Raw genomic sequence first — 19421 nt, 5'->3', positions numbered from 1 at the left:
GGCAGGCAAAGAGAGAGGAAGGGAAGCAGGCTTTCTGCTGAGCAGCAAGCCCAATGAGGGGCTCAATTCTAGGACCCTGGCATCATGACCTGAGCCGAAGGCAGAGGCCTTAACCCACTGAGCCATCCAGGCACCCTATCTATGAGTATTTCAAGAATAAAATCAATGAAAGTCTTTAATGTTTCTGTGAAAATCAGTATAATTAAAGGAAATCCATTTAGGCTAGGACTTTTGGGTCAAGTACTTCAAGCTGACCAATTTTTTTTACTGAATTGATTGTCTTGCTCTTGTGTAACTAAAAAGTTTGAACAAATACACTTCTACCATCTCTTCTATCAAGATGATTTTTTTTTTTCTGTTTAAAACTTTGTGTTTCAGGTTAAAAAAAAAAAATCACGTATGTACTAGGCTTCCAGTCAGTGTAATTCATCTTTAAGCAGATTGACTTAATTCTATGAACTTCAGAGTCTCTGGTGATAAACTCCATCATCTCTGTATTTTGTCTTTTACAACCTGATGGGTTTACATCAAGCACAATGTATATTTGAACAATAAGGTCACAAGCGGAGTTGTATTACCTTTTATGGTCAGGGAGACAATGTGTTGCAGCCTTCTCTTTTAAGCTACATAGCAAATCTGACACAGCACTTTGTTTTTATGCCTGGATTCCCATATGATCTTAGTTTCTAAGCTCATTCACGTCAACAACCTGAGCCTTATTTTTGCAGCATTTCCTCTTGAAGTACAGAGAGGAGGATGGCTTTCAGTCCCAGTTCTCATAAGTTTGATTAAAGCCACCTGAAATAAGTTTATTGTCTCTCATTCTGCTTTTTATCCTCTGTGGTCTTCAGCATTCTCTCCCCTGTAAGGACTGAACCAGTTTATATTAATAAGTCCCTTCCCTGAAGGAGTAATCATCACACCTCTGATTTCAAAGTTATTCCTGTGTTAGAGGGCAATTTTGAACTCTCTATAAAATTAAAACAATAATGAAAACAGCTTAAGGGGATGGAAAAGTTTACTTCTAGCATGTGGGATATATTTTAAGTTCTAGAAGGAAGTGCTACCATAGCATTGTGTGTGTGTGTGTGTGTGTGTGTGTGTGTGTGTGTGTGTGTGTGTATGGCTTTAGAAGGACAATGTAGGTTAGGAATTGGCATGATTAAATAATACCAAGAGACAGGATACCATTATCACCATAGTCCAAATTTCTTTTTGTTTGATGTCACCCTGGGTTTGGGGATCTGATTAATATTTGGTATTTCTAGCAAAACATAAAGAATTTTACATGTCTATAATGGTCCAAAAGGAAACTTCTTTGGTTAGTTAACCCTATAAGCAAAAGCAAAAAAACAAACAAGCAAACAAACAATCAAAAAACCTCTTTTCTCCCCTTCTTCCCTGTAGAATTTGTTTAAAGAGAGATTCAAAATGGTTGGTTTAGAGCTCTGTCTGGTTTAATATAACCAACTGTGGTTTACAAAGGATGGAACTTTTAAAGTTAGTTGAGGGTACTAATATGATCCAGGTTGTTAAGATCCTTGTTCACAAGAATTAAGAACAAATTAATGAAGCACAGGATAAAAATTAGCAGTAGTAATGAAAGGTCAATTTTCTTGAGAAGAAAAGCAGTGGTTGGGAGGTAGGGGGTTCCAGGTGGCTTAGTTGGTTAAGTGTTAGACTCTTGATTTAGGCTCAGGTCATGATCCTAGTGTCCTGGGTGGAGCTCCAAGTCTGGCTCTACACTCAGCGGGGAGTCTACTTGTCCCTCTCTGTCTGCTCCTTCCCCTGCCCCAGATCTCTTTCTCTCTTTCAAATAAATAAATAAATCTTAAAAAATAAAAAATAAAAAATAAAAAAGGACATAAAGTGCTTGAGAGTCAGGTTTTATCACAGTGATTCTCAAACTCCAGAGTGTGTTGCAATGACCTGGTAGGCTTCTTAAACCACAGATCCCCATACCCACCCAAATTTCTGATTCACTAGCTCTGGGGTAAGGTCTGATAATTGGCATTTCTAATAAGTTCAAGGTCTACACTTTGAAAACAATTCTCTCCTGCCAGTTCTCTTAGGCCCAGTGCTGACCCTGTGCTGACCCCAAAATGGAAGGGGGGAGATTTTCTCCTTTGAACGCCATGTTCTTTTTTTTTTTTTTTTTAATTTATTTATTTATTTTCAGAAAAACAGTGTTCATTATTTTTTCACCACACCCAGTGCTCCATGCAATCCGTGCCCTCTATAATACCCACCACCTGGTACACCAGCCTCCCACCCCTCCGCCATTTCTAACCCCTCAGATTGTTTTTCAGAGTCCATAGTCTCTCATGATTTACCTCCCCTTCCAATTTACCCCAACTCCCTTCTCCTCTCTAACACCCCTTGTCCTCCATGATATTTGTTATGCTCCACAAATAAGTGAAACCATATGATAATTGACTCTCTCTGCTTGACTTATTTCACTCAGCATAATCTCTTCCAGTCCTGTCCATGTTGCTACAAAAGTTGGGTATTCGTCCTTTCTGATGGAGGCATAATACTCCATAGTGTATATGGACCTCGAATGCCATGTTCTTTGAATTGTGATCATGGGTCACCTCCTCTTTTCATTCCAGAAGTATTTTCTCCATTATATCCTTTTCCTGACTGTACATGGGGAATCCATAAGAAATATACAAGTTTTTTTTATTACAGTGTGAAATATTTAATACATGTACATTTATAATCAAGGTAGATCATAAACATACCATGTCCTCAGTTAGCTTGTCACAGCTTAACACATGGAGTGAGTGCTCAGGCTTGTCCTCTCTGCTTAGCAGTTGAAGGATCTTTTTGATCCACCCTGTGTCCCAGAAAGCTTTAAAATAACAAAGCCTGGGTCCCATCTCAGACATATAATCATATGATGTAAAAATCGCTAAGTGGGGGCTTGGCAATTAAAAGCATTTGGGATAGTTCTTATGTGCAGCCAGGGTTCAGACCAGTGGTAACCAGACCATGCCTTCTCACTGGTTATCAGTGGGGTGATCACCCTCACAGGGGTAAAAATTAGCTCTTTGCGGGGGGGGGGGGTACAAAAATATATCTTAGGTATTATAATGGTTTGTGGACCCCCAAAGGGCCACAGTATAACACAGGTGTATAGTAGATCTGTAGTATTAGCGTTTCATGGGGATGGAACAAAGTAGGAGAAGATTCTTTAGGAAGTGATCATGGAAACAGGTTGAGAAATACTGCCCTAACCCTGAAAGACTGCTGTGAGTTTTTGGTAATGTATCTGGCTTCTGAAATGCACCATGAATCTGGTTGAGTGCTCTTGCAGACACACTGGTACGAAAAAAAAATTTTTTTAATTCTATTACCTGCTGATCATCTAGTGAGGTACGTTTACATATATTATTGAGGTAATCCTCATTGCCCTGTATTTTTCCTGTAGAATATACATCAAATTATATTAAGTTTTGCTTGATTCTGGCTTCACTCCATTTTCAAAGTATTTTATAATGAAAATAATTACTGTCTTCGTGAGGCTTAGCGAAATGTTCCATTGGAAGCTGGGAGGCAACCAGGTGGCTTCAGATTGCTTTCACTCTAAACAATGACTAAATATGTTTAATCCCTTTTGGAAAACATAACATTCCATTAGAAGAAATGGCAAAAGCAAGGAATCCCCATACCCTCATCTCGATAGTGTTATTTTTCTAAAGAAGTCTAGAAAATTGTCACTTCATTAATTTGTACTACTATGGTTGTTTTTAGAGTATAACTTGCCATAAAATAGGCAAACATTTAAAATACCTGTGGTTGCATATGCTCTTTTGCTATTTGCAAGGGTACCAGATAGTTTTAAAAGGTACCCAAGATTTTGTTATTTGGGTGGGATGAGGCCAACAAATCAGGAGATGATCACCATAACAGTGACAACAGTTACAGTTGCCATGACTGTAAAAACAGTTCCCAAGAGGAGGGGAGCAGCTGAGCCATGAAGGGCCACAGGGGAAGAAGGGGGGTTGGTCAGGAGGTAGAAGGAGACAGGGGAGGGCATGGGTGAAAACCTTAGGTGTGGTTTCTCAGGTTAGGAATGGGCAAGGTGAGCAGGTTTAGAGTTGGGTAGTTTGAATAATCCGTGTGCTGTGGACTGTGGTGGGAGGGGAAGAGGAGTGGTCCCTGTTGTCTGGTACTTGGCCTCAAGATGATTAGAGCAAAAGAATGTTCCTTCCTGGAGTGCTAGATAGAGGAGGAAGAGGATTTTTGGACTCTGGATTGGTTGGTTTGTACATCAAAGGGCTGCTCAAAGGCAGAGCAAGTTGTTGACACTGTCTGGGAATTAGCTAACCTGGGAAAGGCAGCCTATGCTAGTTGGTAAAACCTCAGATGTCAGAGTGTCAGGAAAACAGAAAATTTAAAAATATAGTTAATGTAGTTAAATATAGTTACTACAAAGTTGTCTCCAGAAACGCAAAGCTATAAACTAACTTGGTTGTGGAAAAGGAGGAAGACATTTGAATGTTGAAAAAATAATGTACCCAGATGCTATTAAGTCTTCTGGTCTATTTCTGTACAAGAGAAAGCTTTAACCAAGAATGCAGATGTTCAAATCTTCCTGATATTGTATACATAAATCAAGTTGGCAGGAGGAAGCAGATGGCAGGCGGAGTTGACTGGCATTGTGGCCTGGATAACTCTATGGCCTGTCTTATTCCCTGTGTGCTTGGCTTGTGCCGACACAGTGTATACTGATGGAAGCTCAGAGAAGATGCTGTCTGTTACCAGACAGTAGCAATACATGAAAAGACAGCAAGTTTGTTGGGACCCAACTGTGAAAATCCACAGGCTAGGCTCAGGATTTTCATTATTGCTGTAAGTAGGTAGTGGTTCTCTTTACCGTTCAACAGGAAGAAGGCTGCACTGGGTCCTGAAAAGAAACTGTGCTGTGTAGTGAAGTTAAGCCAGCACTTAAATTCTAAGTCAACTCTTCACTAGCTGCATAATCTTGGACTACAGATGTTACTTTTCTGGAATTGGGTTCTCTTCTCTTTTCTTCTTTTCTTTTCAAGATTTTATTTATTTATATGTTTGTTTGAGTGAGAGACAGAGAGACACCATGAGCAGGGAGAGGGACAGAGGGAGCAGGAGAGAGACAAGCAGACTCCCTGCTGAGTGGGAAGCCCAATGTGGGACTCGATCCCAGGACCTGAGATCATGGCCTGAGCTGAAGTCAGACCTGAGCCAACCAAGTGCCCCATGGACTTGGGTTTTTTTCATCCCAAAATGCAAATTATATCTGTTCTTGAGATTGGAAACAACCGAGAAACAAAACATAGGAAACAGAAGAAGATGTAAATATAACCAAACAAACTAGAGTAAGGTGAATCTGAGGATATGGCTAAGATGTGCAGCCATAATGAGCTTGTTTAGTATTTCACCCCAGAATTAAACTTCCCCACCCAGTCTCATGCAAAGCTGGAGAGAGCCCATTCTTTCAAACTTATCCAAGGACTAACTAAAGAATGCATCCTGAGGAAGGGTTCTGGGGTGGGAATAGCCAGAGGAGGCTGATTTCTTGTAGGCTTGTTCAGTACCTCCTCCCAGTCTCAAGAATCAGGGAGGGCAGGCGCACATGTCCCCGCTTGAAGAACAAGTGAGGAGGAGTGAGAGAGGAGACAGTAGGTCCCCACGTCTCTGCTCTGGAAAAAGTACAAGTGGGGGCTGGAAATCCCCCTTCACTACTTCGAGGATTATTATGAAGATAGATTATAGATAAAATATGCAAGATGCCTAGCCAGAAAGTAAGCATGTTAAGTGGAAAGTTGAAATTCAGTGAAATGACTGTCATTTTTGGTCTTTTTTTTTTCTTTCATGATACCCAAGAGTAAGTTTTTTAATTCATGAGAAAAGGGGATGTACTGTCTGAATCCAATTTACTTGTAATTATGTACTCTGAATTACCTCATATGATTCTCAAATTCCATTCCAGTAAGACCGCAGATTGGTGAAAATGCCAGAAATAATGTAATAGCAATCCGTAAACATGAGTATTAAATTGTACCATTCCATTATTCTTGTTAGTATTTTAATTGCTCACTTTGGATGGTAGGTGTTTAATTCATCTTTCCTCATAGAACAAATTAGCACATTCTTCATTATTACATGTACAGGCCACCAGCAAATGAGAACTTTTCTAACAAGGATACTAAGACAGACTGTTTATTAAGTGCTTTGTCTGCCAGGCCTTGTGCCAGATGCTTTATAAAGCTTTATTCCTAATTGTTTACCCACTCTAGAAGGAATTATTATTATCCCAATCCTATAAAGGAGAAAACTGAAGGTCAAAGAGATCAAGTAACTTCCCCAAAGTTCTACAGATTGAAAGTTGTAAAGTCAGAATCATAACTCAGAATCCAACAAAGCCCACATTCTCCCCTTTAAGTATATCCTTGGCCTCCCCTGGGAAAAAAATCTCATGTGAAAAGAGAGGAAATAATGTTGTGGTTCCATTAGTGTAACTAACAGAAGTGACCTTGGAACTTCACTTAGTGGAAGTATAACGAGGGATTGGAAGACAGCCTTTTTAAACCCTCACATATTATTTTAAACACATTATTTATTTTCAGCTAAGATGTTTGGTTGGTTATCCAAACTGTGTTGAAAGTTTAGGGAAATTTGAAACAAGGGTTTTTTTGTTTGTTTGTTTGCATTGATTTTAATTTGAAGCTTTTAATGGGCACACCATTGATTTAAGGTTCTATAGTATCTTGTACTTCTCTATTCTTATGGCTTCATCACACTTGGAACAGGGTAGGTGCTCATTAAATATTCACAGACTATTTGGGTGTGCTAATTAATGATTAAAGGCATAGGGTTCTTAGAAATGAGTGGTAGAGGTATCAAATTCAGGCAAGAAAAGGAGAGACTCTGCAGGACCCAACCTTCCTCCAACGACAGAAGTTCTTTTTGAAAATTAAAAATTGCTCATATTAGTATGTTTCATGAGGCTTTCAACACTTTGTACCATATAGAATGTTATTATGTTTCCACAGTTTCATGTATAACTGCAAAACCACCATGCTTATTATAGATTCCTGGGTATTAATAGAAAGTGCCAAGGGTCACCAAAGTAAAGATCATAAGCAAGCCTGAGGTTGAGTGCTAATGAGCTCCACAGAGAATCAGGGAAACTGACCTCCCTTGGTCCTTTCCAGTGAATTGTCCTCTAACAAAACTGGATGCCTCTGGGCTTGGTGAGGAATGGATCAGAGTGTGACAAGGTAGAGTGGAATCCTCTCACTGGCCTCCTTTCCCTCTCACTCCTCCCAGAAAGCCAGGATTCCTACCAGGTGCTCGTCCCTCCTGACACACAGCCTGTGTCTGTCTTCACACAGACTGCTGCTCTCTTTAGATCCTGTACCTGCCTTCTCTTCGGCGTTACCAATTATGTATGCTCTTCTCATACAGGCTTTATTTGCTAGTAAAATCACAGTTTTATTTACTTTTTAAAAATATTTAAATATATGGATTTTCATGTAACCATATCCTATAGTCTGTACATATCTTTTTTTTTTTAAAATAAAGATTTTATTTATTTATTTATTTGAGAGTGAGAGAGAGACAGAGCATGAGAGGGAAGAAGGTCAGAGGGAGAAGCACAGTGCTCACGGAGCTGGGAGCCTGATGAGGGACTCGATGCAGGGATTCTGGGATCATAACTTGAACTGAAGGCATTTGCTTAACCAACTAAGTCACCCAGGTGTCCATGTACATATCTTTAAAACAAAAAAAGATTTTTAAAAACTTATACTTTGCTTACAGATATACTTAGATGTCTTCATTGTTCAACAGTAGGGTCTTCCCCCCAGTTTCTTTCTGCCTTTTTTTTTTTTTTTAAACTTCAGGAAGATTATTTATGGGGAAAGTCCTAGACCCTATTCCCAAACTAAACACAAATTATAATTCAAAACACCGTTTTATATCGACTTATTATTGCCATGTAGAGAATATGTATATCTCAAAGGTGAAAGTATATTCAACTAAAACTGGCATTTCTCTGCTAATGAAAGTCTCGTCTGAAAGTAAGCCAGAAGAACACTTATATGCATTCAGGAAGAGAATGAAGCTGAAGCAACCTTAGGCATAAAACTGAGCTAGAGGTGAGTATATATATATATATATATATATATATATATATATATATATAAATTGGTTAGTTGATCCATTGTCTTTCCATATATAGATATAGATAAGAATATAGGTGTATGTGTATAGGTAAGTCAGTATGTGTGTGTCTGTATCTCTCTCTCCATATGTATCTATATCTATACCCTGGGAAATATGCAAAGAAGAAGAATAGCTCACACTTCCAAAGTACATACCATGTGCCTGGTATTGTCTAAACACCTTACGTTTATTAAACTCGTTTCAGGCTCACAATAAATCTACGTGGGAAGTATGACGTTGTCAGTTTTACAGATGAGGAAATTGATGTGTAAGCAAATAACGTTGCCCAAGATCACACAGGTAGTAAAGGGATGACTTGAACCCAAACAATCTGGCTCTAGTCTTTTCCGCCAGTCCAAACTGCCTCCATCCTCAGAGGAGGTGTAACATAACAGCAAATTTAAATAGTCGCATAGGAAACGTGAAATGCCTCCATTCCATGACACAAAGCGTCCCACAACAGGGTGTCCTTAGATAGCGCTGGGCCCTGCGGCAGGGCCAGTGGCAGATCAGCAGGGTCTGTTTCCCATCGATCTTACTATGGACTGAGATAAGCAAGGGACGCTTCTTGGGAAGGCAAGAATGGAATTGGGCCTTCTTCAGTGGAAGAACTGGTTGAGAGAAGCAGAGAACAAAAAGCATTCTAAGGTGGGAAAAGGACTTGCCACTGTTCAGAGACCAAAAAGCACAAAGCGTTACTCAAAGAGGAGCAGTAGGAAGGCCAGTCTGCCTGGAGCAACAGGGTCAAGCAGAGAAAGACAGGAGACTTGTTTAGAAAGGTTTCTTAAATCCTATTGGAGAAAGACAACTATCATATGATCTCCCTGATATGAGGAAGTGGAGATGCAACATGGGGGGTTAAGAGAGTAGGAGAAGAATCAATGAAACAAGATGGGATTGGGAGGGAGACAAACCATAAGTGACTCTTAATCTCACAAAACAAACTGAGGGTTGCTGGGGGGAGGGGGGCTGGGAGAAGGGGGGTGGGGTTATGGACATTGGGGAGGGTATGTGCTATGGTGAGTGCTGTGAAGTGTGTAAACTTGGCGATTCACAGACCTGTACCTCCGGGGATAAAAATATATGTCTATAAAAAATATAAATAAATAAATAAAATAAAAGCCTTTACGACAGTAAAGGTGATAAACTTTAAAAAAAAAAAAAAAGAAAGAAAGGTTGCTTAAATCCAGATGTTACAAGGATGTGACTGTCAGGCAAAGAATTTGGGCTTCGTTTAATAGATAAAGTGGTGGTGTCTTAAGAGGTCAAGATCAAGAATGGAAAAGTGAAAAAACAGGATTTGGGGAATATTAATCTGGCAACCATGTGCAAGATGAATGGACAGGATAACAAAAGGGAAAAAGGGCCCTACTTGAAAATTTGTATATTTTTCAAGACGAGGGCCCGTAATTCAATAGGTATGTTTTAAATAAATAAAAAGGAAGGAAGGCATAAATCTGGAAATAATCCTGAGAAAATATCAGTAGGAATGGTCTGAAGGGTTAAGGAACCCCAAGGGAAAAACATCAAAGATTATTTCAAAGATTTTAAAGGTGAGTAACACAAAGTAAGATGGAGTCCGTGGGAGAAGATACGCCCTGAAATGAGAAGAGAGATTATCGTATTTTGTCATCATCAAAATTATTCCTGATTGGGTAAGTTAGTTCTTACTCGTCCAGCCAGTCAATTGGTAATTCTTCCTGAGCACTGGAATTCAGAACAGAGGAGGAAGGAAGCTTGGTGGGAGAGAAGGAGGCAAGTGTAACTCCCAGTGAAATAAACCGTAGAGCTTGGGTGATCTTAGCTCTGACTTCTTTTCTTTTGGTACATGGAGGATGCATGTAGGAGGGTGACGTGGTGAAAACAAGCTGATGGACTCACTCACACAAGAGATCCTGGGAGTGTCCTGGCAACTTTCATCTCTGTAATGAATTTTTTTTTAAATTTTTTTAAACTTATTTTTTATTTATTTTCAGCATAACAGTATTCATTATTTTTGCACCACACCCAGTGCTCCATGCAATCCGTGCCCTCTGTAATATCCACCACCTGGTACCCCGACCTCCCCCCCACCTTTAAAACCCTCAGATTGTTTTTCAGAGTCCATAGTCTCTCATGGTTCACCTCCCCTTCCAGTTTCCCCCAACTCCCTTCGGATTTTTTTTTTTTAAGGTTTTATTTATTTGACAGACAGAGATAACCAGTAAGCAGAGAGATAGGCGGGGGCGGGGGTGTAGGGAAGCAGGCTCAGAGATCCTGATGTGGGCCTGATCCCAGGACCCTGAGACCATGACCTGAGCCGAAGGCAGAGGCTTTAACCCACTGAGCCACCTAGGTGCCCCTCTGTAATGGATTTTTGAACTATGGTCTTTATTTAGAAAACCCAACGCCCCCAGAACATGGGAGGTTCCCCCCAAGGGAAGTTTACTGTGATCTTCCATGGCAGGGCCCTCCTGGGTGCTTCTGATCTGAAAGGTTCTTGAGAATCTGTGGAGAGAAGTAGGAGGTAGGCGGGGACCCATCAACACACCCACCTAGGAAATCAGCGGCCAGTTCTATCTTTCTGGCCTTTGGCCCATATAACCTAGTGTATAAGAATATGTGCTTGGGAATCAGGTCTGGATTCAATCCCCAGCTCCTCCATTTATCAAAACTATGATGCAGAAAGCCATTTAATCCCATTTATCATCTGTAAAGATGGCAGTAATAACCCCATATCAATGATTATTGTTAAATGCTATGTTCATGTGGCACAATGTTTTTATTTTATTTTACTTTATAAGAGAGAGTGAGTGAGCATGCTTGGAGGGGAGGGGCAGAGGGAGAGGGAGAGAGAACCCTAAGCAGGCTCCACACTCAGCACGGAGGCCAACATGGGGTCCATCCTACAAGCTTAAGATCATGACCTGGGCAGAAATCAAGAGTCAGGTGCTTAACCAGCTGAGCCACCCAGCCACCCCATGTGACACACTAAATACATGAGATCTACTTTCTTATGTAAGGAGGTTAATAGGAAGAATGGTGCTTATCCTACTGGATTATGAGGACTGAGTATTGTCAGGTCTCAATCCTGATTCTTTTACTACATAACAAAATGGCTTGCATATCTGAACCTTTTCATAGCCCTTCTGTGCCCACTAATACATGTTATTCTCACAACAGACCTGTGAGTGAGTCAGTGTGTTTGTTGTTCCTCCTTTTTGCAGATGGAGAGGATCTTCAGAAAGGGGCAAAGTGTTGTTTCAATCCTAAAACGAGGTCACAGAGCCTGACCTGGAACCCAGGGCTGCTCACTCCTGTCAGAGCCTGATGGGAAAAAGCCTGCCGCCACTTTCCCTGTGAAAATACCCCTCTACTTATGTAGTGAACACAGTGCAGAAATGAGCTCTAGTCACATCAAAGACCTGCTTGTTGAACTTTTGACTTTTGGCAAGTCTTAGCCTCAGCAGTTCCTTGGTATTCTTTCTACTTTAACTTTTAGTTTTCAAGGCACTTTTAAATTTACTCTTAGCATTCTTTTTTTTTTTTTTTTTTTTAAGATTTTTTATTTCTTCATGTAACAGAGAGGGAGATCACAAGTAGACAGAGAGGCAGGCAGAGAGGGAGGGGGAAGCAGGCTTCCCGCTGAGCAGAGAGCCCGATGTGGGGCTCGATCCCAGGACCCTGAGATCATGACCTGAGCCGAAAGCAGAGGATTAACCCACTGAACCACCCAGGCGCCCCTACTCTTAGCATTCTTGAATAGTAGGCATTGGTTTCTTTTTTTTTTTTTTTCACATCTCAAAGAAATGTATGACTATGTTCCCTCTAAGTCCACATTACCTATCCAAATATTCAAATCAGAATGTTGGTTTGGATACATGTGGTGTGTGTATGGAGGGGTGTGTGTGTTAATTAACATGAGGAAAATGCAAGTGAAATTAATCTCAAAGATTTTGAGATACGTCATATTACTTTAAATCCTTTGATTTTGAATATAAAATATGCTTTTCTTCAACTGTGTACATCAAGTTAATGAATTGACTGGTCCATTTTTTAAAAAGATTTTATTTATTTATTTGAGATAGAGTGAGCATGAGTGGGGGTCGAGGAAGGGCAGATGGGGAGGGAGAAGCAGAAGCAGATACTCCATTAAGCAGGGAGCCCGATACGGGACTGGATCCCAGGACCCCAGGATCATGACCAAAACCAAAAGTCGTCGCCTAACCAACTGAGCCATCAGTGCTCCCAGTCCATTATTTAATAAAATTTTGTACTTGCTTGCGAGGTATAAGATTCTAGAGAAGCAGGTTTCAGTCTTAGGTAACTTTGTCTACCTCTTAGGACCTTGTGGCTGGTAGGAAAGGGGGTGGGAGAAGGAAGAGAGAGGGTCAAAAGTAGACTGACATTTCTGAATCCATCTCCAGTGAGATCAGGATCCCAAAGAGCTCTGTTCTGCAACTTGTCCGTCGTTGCACAAGTGGAGGGAAACTATAGAAAATTCTCCATATCTCCTCTGGCAGTCTTCGACAATCTCAGACTGCTTTAGTCATCATTTCTCTTCTAGAAGCAAGATGGTTTTATTAGAAGAATAGTTGAAATTTTCCCTCAATGTGCTCCCCTCAAATTTTTGAGGGTTAAGTCATAGAATGATCTGCCAGCCCCCAAGGGAGATACACTTGGGAAAAGAAAAAAAAAAAAAAAAGGACCAGTATTCCTGCATTTTGAGGTCAATTTTACTTTAATTTAAAAGATATGTTTTCCCCAAGGCACCAATTTTTATGTTCCAGGACAGATGACATTTTGACCCTATGTGATATATTTCTATTCAGAGATTTCAGGATATGTTTGTTCATTAGTAAATAAAACTGAGATGTATTGACAATAAAGTTGTGGGTAACACAGAATTTCTTATTTTTATAAAAAGACAAGGAGTATATTTTCCTTGGAAGCAAGGAATTCATTGCAGCCCCGAGATGTATAGCCCATCCCCACATCAAGCATCAAAGGAAAGCAGCTCCCTCAAATAATCACTCTCCATCCTTTTCACTTCGCAAGCTAATCATGGAGGCTTGAACCCTAAATTTAACTTTGGAAGTTTGCTGCAAGTTCCAAAGAATTTCCTAAATAGGTTTCAAATGTTAGCACTTTGTGGGCTTGGGAATGAAGAATTAAAAGAGGAGCGGTGATTACAGTTGCAATAAAAACTTGGCACAGAATGAAACAGGTTTTCCCTCTCTCTCTCTCTCTTTCCAAGTTGTACTCAGCTAAAGCAATAAATGTGTGGGTGATTGCCCCTGAGATTTTCCAATAATCTCAAGGCAGTTTAATGGCATAGGCAATGGGCTTTTTTAGAAGCTCACTATAAACATTAATTTCAATTCAAGGAGTATCTTTTAAACTCACTCTGGGGCAAATCTGGTTATAAAGAGACATGAGAGGTACAGAAGAAACATGACCCCCAGGCCCTCTCTTGTTGTCCCTGACCACCATGCCGCCCCGCCTTTCTTTCCTAGTTCCCCCTCCTCTACCAGTTTCTATATGGTGGAGTCTTAGGGCCCTACTTGGAGTGTCCACCTTGGAGGAACCTTTTGTCTTCTCTGCACTCTTTCCCTATGTATAGTGGGCTGAATGGTGGTCCCCAAAGAGATATGTTCACACCTGAATTCCCAGAACTTGTGAATGTTAGTGAATGTTACCTTACTTGGGAAAAGGGGTCTTTGCAGATGTAATTATGTTAAGGAATTTGAGATGAAGAGATCATGCTGAATTATTCAGGTAGAACCTAAATCTAATAACTGTCCTTGTAAGAGACACACAGGAGAGGGGGACCTGGGTGGCTCAGTCGATTAAGCATCTGCCTTTAGCTTAGGTCATGATCTCAGAGTCCTGGGATCAAGGCCCATATCAGGCTCCCTGCTCAGTGGGAACCTGCTTCTCCCCCCTCCCCCACCCTTGCCCCCCACTTGTGCTCTCTCTCTCAAATAAATGAATAAAATCTTTAAAAAAGGGAGAGACACACACACAGGGGAGATTTGACAGACAGAAGGGGAGAAGGATATGTGACCAAAGAGGTAGAGTTTGGAGTGATATGGTCACATTAGGCCACAAGTCAAGGATTGCTGAGAGCCACAGAAGCTAAAAGAATGAAAATATGCATTCTTCCCTAGAGTTTCCAGAGGGAGTGCAGCCCCTATAGACACCTTGATTTTGAACTTCTGGCTCCAGACTATAAGAGAATAAGTTTCTCTTGTGTTAAGTCACCAGTTTGTAGCTATTTGTTACAGCATCCACAAGAAACTCATACACTAGTGATCCCATCTAATCTCTCATCTTCCTATCCCATCCATAGAATTCAATTTTCAAACCTGACCTCCCCTCAGGTTTGCCATACCCAGCATACATCTAACTCGCTTACTGGACCTCTCCATTTGATATCAAGAGATATCGCAAACAATATGGCTAAGGGAACTCTTAATTTCCAACATTTACACTCACAAATCTACTTCCAAGTGTTCCCCATCAATAAATGGCACTGCTATCTCAGGTTTAGGGCTCGTTGCAACTACTTCATGGCTCTTGCAAAGAACCTAAACATCATGCTTGATTCTCTTCTTGTTCTCAATACCTGCCGCCTAATTCCTAGATGGATCCTTCTTAGCTACTATCTTAGTCCATCTTCTCTGACTCAGGTTTCTGTTACAGACTTCTGATTCTCTGCTTCTTCTCTCATCCGGCTCCACTAAAGCCAGAATAAACTTCCTACAGTGTGACTCAGATCCTATTACTCTCTGCCAAAGATTTTTTTTCCTCCAAACTCAGGAGTTTTATTTTACTTTATTTTTTTAAATTTCCTTCATTTATTCATGACAGACAGAGAAATAGAGAGAAGGAGGCAGAGGCAGAAGCAGGCTCCCTACTGAGCAGAGAGCCCATTGTGGGACTCGATCCTACTGCCCTGGGATCATGACCTGAGCCAAAGGCAGACACTTAACCGACTGAGCCACCCAGGCGCCCTCTGCCAAAGATGTTTTAATAGCTTTCTGTTCCTGTTAGAATAATATCCAAATTTCTTACCTTGGTCTAAAATAATGGTTCTCAACTGGAGCTTTTTGGCTTCTCATTTATTACTTTGGTGCCCATTTGGTAATCTCCATTTGGTAATCACAGTTGCTTAGGTTCTTTGATTGTTACTAGGAAGAGCCTACTGGCACCTAGTGGGTAGAGGTCAGGAATGCTGCTAAACATCCCACACTGCACAGAACAGCCTCACATGGTAAAGAATTATCTGGCCCTAAATGTCAGTAGTGCTAAGGTTGAGAAATCCTAGCCTGTGGAGGCTGCAGGAACTGATTGATATCTGCCTTCTGTTGTCTCATTTCCTTCTACTCTTCCTCAAATATGCCGAGCTTGTCCACATTTCAGAGCTTTTGCATAGACTTTGGGTTGAAACATATTTTCCTAGCTCTTTGCAACTCTGTATCTTCATTATTTAGGTGTGAGCTCAAATATTACCTCCTCAGAGAGACATTTGCCATCTCTAGTGGCCTTCACCATCCTGCCCCAAGTTGCTCTATCACATTAGTCTCTTTTTACTTTCTGTAATATTGATCTTATTAGTACTTTATTATTTTTTTTATTTTCAGCATAACAGTATTCATTATTTTTGCACCACAGCCAGTGCTCCATGCAATCTGTGCCCTCTCTAATACCAACCACTTGGTTCCCCCAACCTCCCACCCCCCGCTGTTTCAAACCCCTCAGATTGTTTTTCAGAGTCCATGTCTCTCATGGTTCACCTCCCCTTCCAATTTCCCCCAACTCTTAGTACTTTAACTCAATTATATTGGTGTTTGTTTACTGTTGGCTTCTTTGCTCAAAGATTTAAGGTCCCCTAAGGTCTTCCAAGCTCTTTGCCATCTGCACCTGCAGCCATACTTGGCACAGAGTAAGTGCTCAGTGAATATTTGTCAAATCACTGGGTACAAATGTAAAGCAATAGAGGATGATTAAATAACTCATCAAATGTTTGGTGCTAAAAGTGATGCGGTGAATCACCAGGAAGGCAGGTTTATTTCTAGCTCTTGTTAATTTCTAGTGAATGGCTCTGGGTATTACCTCCATTAAGGACTTAACTCCACTGACCAAAGGAGTGGTTGGGATGTTAAGCCTACCTTGTTTGTAGAAAAGATGTAATTTTGCCTGTGACTCTGTTGTTCTGAAGATAATGTAGGTTTTCAGGTAGTAGACAGCTGGTAACCAGTTGATAATATGGTTGTGGAGTTTGAAGCATGCACACAGAAGTAACAGATGAGTCCCTGAGAGCAGACAGGTCCACTGAGGGATTGCTTTTGGAGAGAAAAACCAAGAATTTTCTCTGAAAGAACTTACCATTTGGAACAGAGAAAAAGAAGAGTCAAAGGAAATAGAGAAAACTGGTTAGAAAAGTAATAGGAAAACAAAACAAAGCAAAGTCTCTGAAGCCCTGAGTCATGGAGTGATAGAAGACAGTTAATTTATAAAAGAAGCATTGTTAGCCCTCCTAGAAGCTGATTCTCACCTCCCTCTTGATCCTCTGTTAGCTTCAGCCTATTGGCTTCCTTTCCAGCCTCCACCATCAGGGTGGCCGAGAAGTCCTACAAGTTGTCCACCTCTGGCCCCCAGGGCCTTCAGCAGCCACTCTGACACAAGCATTCCTGGCACCCACATCAGCTTCTTTACTTTATGTGGGCAGCAGAAGGAGCTACTGGGGTGGCCTTGGCACCAGCACGAGTGTGATTGGGGGTTATGGCAGGGTGGGGGTATGGGGTATAGCTGTCTCTGAATCTGAGACTGCTGAGACCCCTTAAGCTGGGGGTATACCCCAACGTTCAAGCTGTGACACCCCGGAGATGGAGGAGATAAAGACCCCCAACGAGTTTGCTTCCTTCATCGACAAGATGCAGCACCTGGAGCAGCAGAACAAAATTCTGGAGACCAAGTGAAGCCTCCTACAGCAGCAGAAGACAGCTCAGAGCAACATGGGCAGAGCGTTCGAGAGCTCCATCAACCACCTTCCAGGGCAACCGGACACACAGGGCCAGGAGAAGCTTCATCTGGAGGTGGAGCTTGGCAACATTCATGGGCTGGTGGAGGACTTCAGGAATGAGTACAAGGAGGAGATCAAAGAGCACGCAGACATGGAGAATGAATTTGTCCTCATCAAGAAGGATGTGGATAAAGCTTTCATGAATGAAGTAGAGCTGGAGTCCCTCCTGGAAGGCCTGACCGACAAGATCCGCTTCTTAAGGCAGCTATAGCAGGGGAAATTTGTGAGATGCAATCTCAGATCTCTGACACGTTTGCGGTATTGTCCATGGACAACAGTTGCTCCCTGAACCTTGATAACATCATTGCCAAGGTCAAAGCCCTGTACAAGGGCATTGCCAACTACAGCCAAGCTGAGGTCAGATCATGTACCAGATCAAGTATGAGGAGCTGTAGACATTGGCTGGAATGACCTCTATCACATGAAGACAGATTTCAGAGATGAAACAAGTATCAGCCAACCCCAGGCTGAGATCAGGGACCGTAAAGGCCAGAGGGCTTCCCTGGAGGCTGTAAACAACTCTGGGAGCTGGCTGTTAAGGATGCCAAAGCCAAGCTGGCCGAGCTGGAGGCTGCCCTATAGAGAGTCAAGCAGGACATGGCGCCACAACTGTGTGAGTACTGGGAGCTCCTCAGAGTCAAGCTGGCCCTGGACATTGAGATCGCCACTGAACATGAGTATCCATCCATACCAAGACCACCAGTGGCTACTCCGGTGGACTGAGCTGGGCCTACGAAAGCCTCACCAGTCCTGGCCTCAACTATGGCCTCAGTTCCTTCCAACCTAGTTTCAGCTCGGCAGGGGTTCCAGCTCCTTTAGCCATGTGAACCCCAATGAGTGTGTGGTTGTGAAGAAGATTGAGACCATGATGGGAAGCTGGTGTCCGAGCGGTCTCATGTCCTGACCAAGTGAACAAGCACTGTAGTCCCCCCCACCACCCCCAGCCTCCCAACTCCTGTAGCTGCCATACAGCCTTGGGGAAAGAGCTGTGCTGAGGAGCATCGGGAATAGGGAGACACCTAAGGCTCAGCCCCCATCCTCAGCCTGCTCTTGAGGGGAGTCTACCGCCCTGGGTAAAACCTCTCGCCCATGACCCCAACTAAAAACCAATTCAAGTGTCTTTTCCCAAATAAAGCCTCAAATGTCTCTGCCAGTGTCCCCCTCCCCCATAAAAAATAAATAAAAGAAGCATTGCTGATGCATTTTTGGAATTTTGTGCTTTTGTGTTGGGGATACATGTTCCTTCCATTAATCAGTGAATAGCTGAAAAGTTTTTGGCAAAGCAAAAATAAATTTAGCTATAAAGAAGTACCTAGAAACAGAGAAGATAATGAAAATATTCATTTCTTACTTTCTAAAAAATGTTAACCCTGCTATGAAATTCCTGTAATCCTAAAGGGTTTGGGGATAGTCCTCAGACCGCCAATTTTTCTAGTATCTATTTTACTTACTAGGAAAAAGTCTGATAATTTCTAATAGCTTCAAAGTGTTGGAAATAGAAGTTACTCTGTTCCCTTTCACCGTGTGTTGAGTGGTTGAGAAATCACCGAGGGAGATTGGCAAAATTAAGAACTGGCAAAAGCTTCCATCTGCCCCAAACTGATCCAGTCCCATTTCCATGTTTGGAAATGGTTTCTTGAGCTTATCCACACTTTGTTGGCAGGTCATATCTTTGCAGGATGACAGGCACTTTTCTTTCTGCCACCCACTAGCCATGATCCTGGCCTTGGGGAATGCAAACCGTCTGTCATGTCCAGAATCTGTGGGCAAATAAACCAAGGACCAAGTGAAAATGTGGGTGCGGCCATTGTGTAAGGACTAACCGCATGGCCACCAAGCATTGCTGCGCTTGCCTGTAGAGGTGGATTTTGTCCCATCGTAGAAAGAGAGTAGGGAAGGAGAGGTTGTTTTTGAAACGTGGGTTGATACGGAGAGTTAAACTTACCTGGTAACGAACTCAATTACTACATTTTATTCTAAGAAGGAATCACTTCTGCAACACTTTTAGGGAGAGAATACATTGTTGAATTCAATGTATACAAAGTCAGATACTTTGAAGGGGGCGTCCTGGCCAGACATCTATTCCTTTAGATGATCCCAGGGAGGATGCAAACAGTTCCTTCTGTCCTGTTTCAGCATGTTT

At 41.7% G+C, this 19421-nt stretch overlaps 1 protein-coding gene and 1 pseudogene across 3 annotated transcripts in view; both read left to right on the top strand.

Annotated features, from left to right (window-relative positions):
- Positions 1 to 19421, top strand: part of SYNPO2 (synaptopodin 2) — a 177225-nt gene that overhangs the window by 60998 nt on the left and 96806 nt on the right. The gene's annotated exons all lie outside the window — the stretch shown is intronic.
- On the top strand, positions 9536 to 18422 carry LOC131818650 (keratin, type II cytoskeletal 8-like; annotated as a pseudogene).

This window comes from Mustela lutreola, chromosome 1 (genome assembly GCF_030435805.1).
Source record: "Mustela lutreola isolate mMusLut2 chromosome 1, mMusLut2.pri, whole genome shotgun sequence".
Lineage (NCBI taxonomy): Eukaryota > Metazoa > Chordata > Mammalia > Carnivora > Mustelidae > Mustela > Mustela lutreola.
This window is presented reverse-complemented; position numbering and strand designations above follow the sequence as displayed.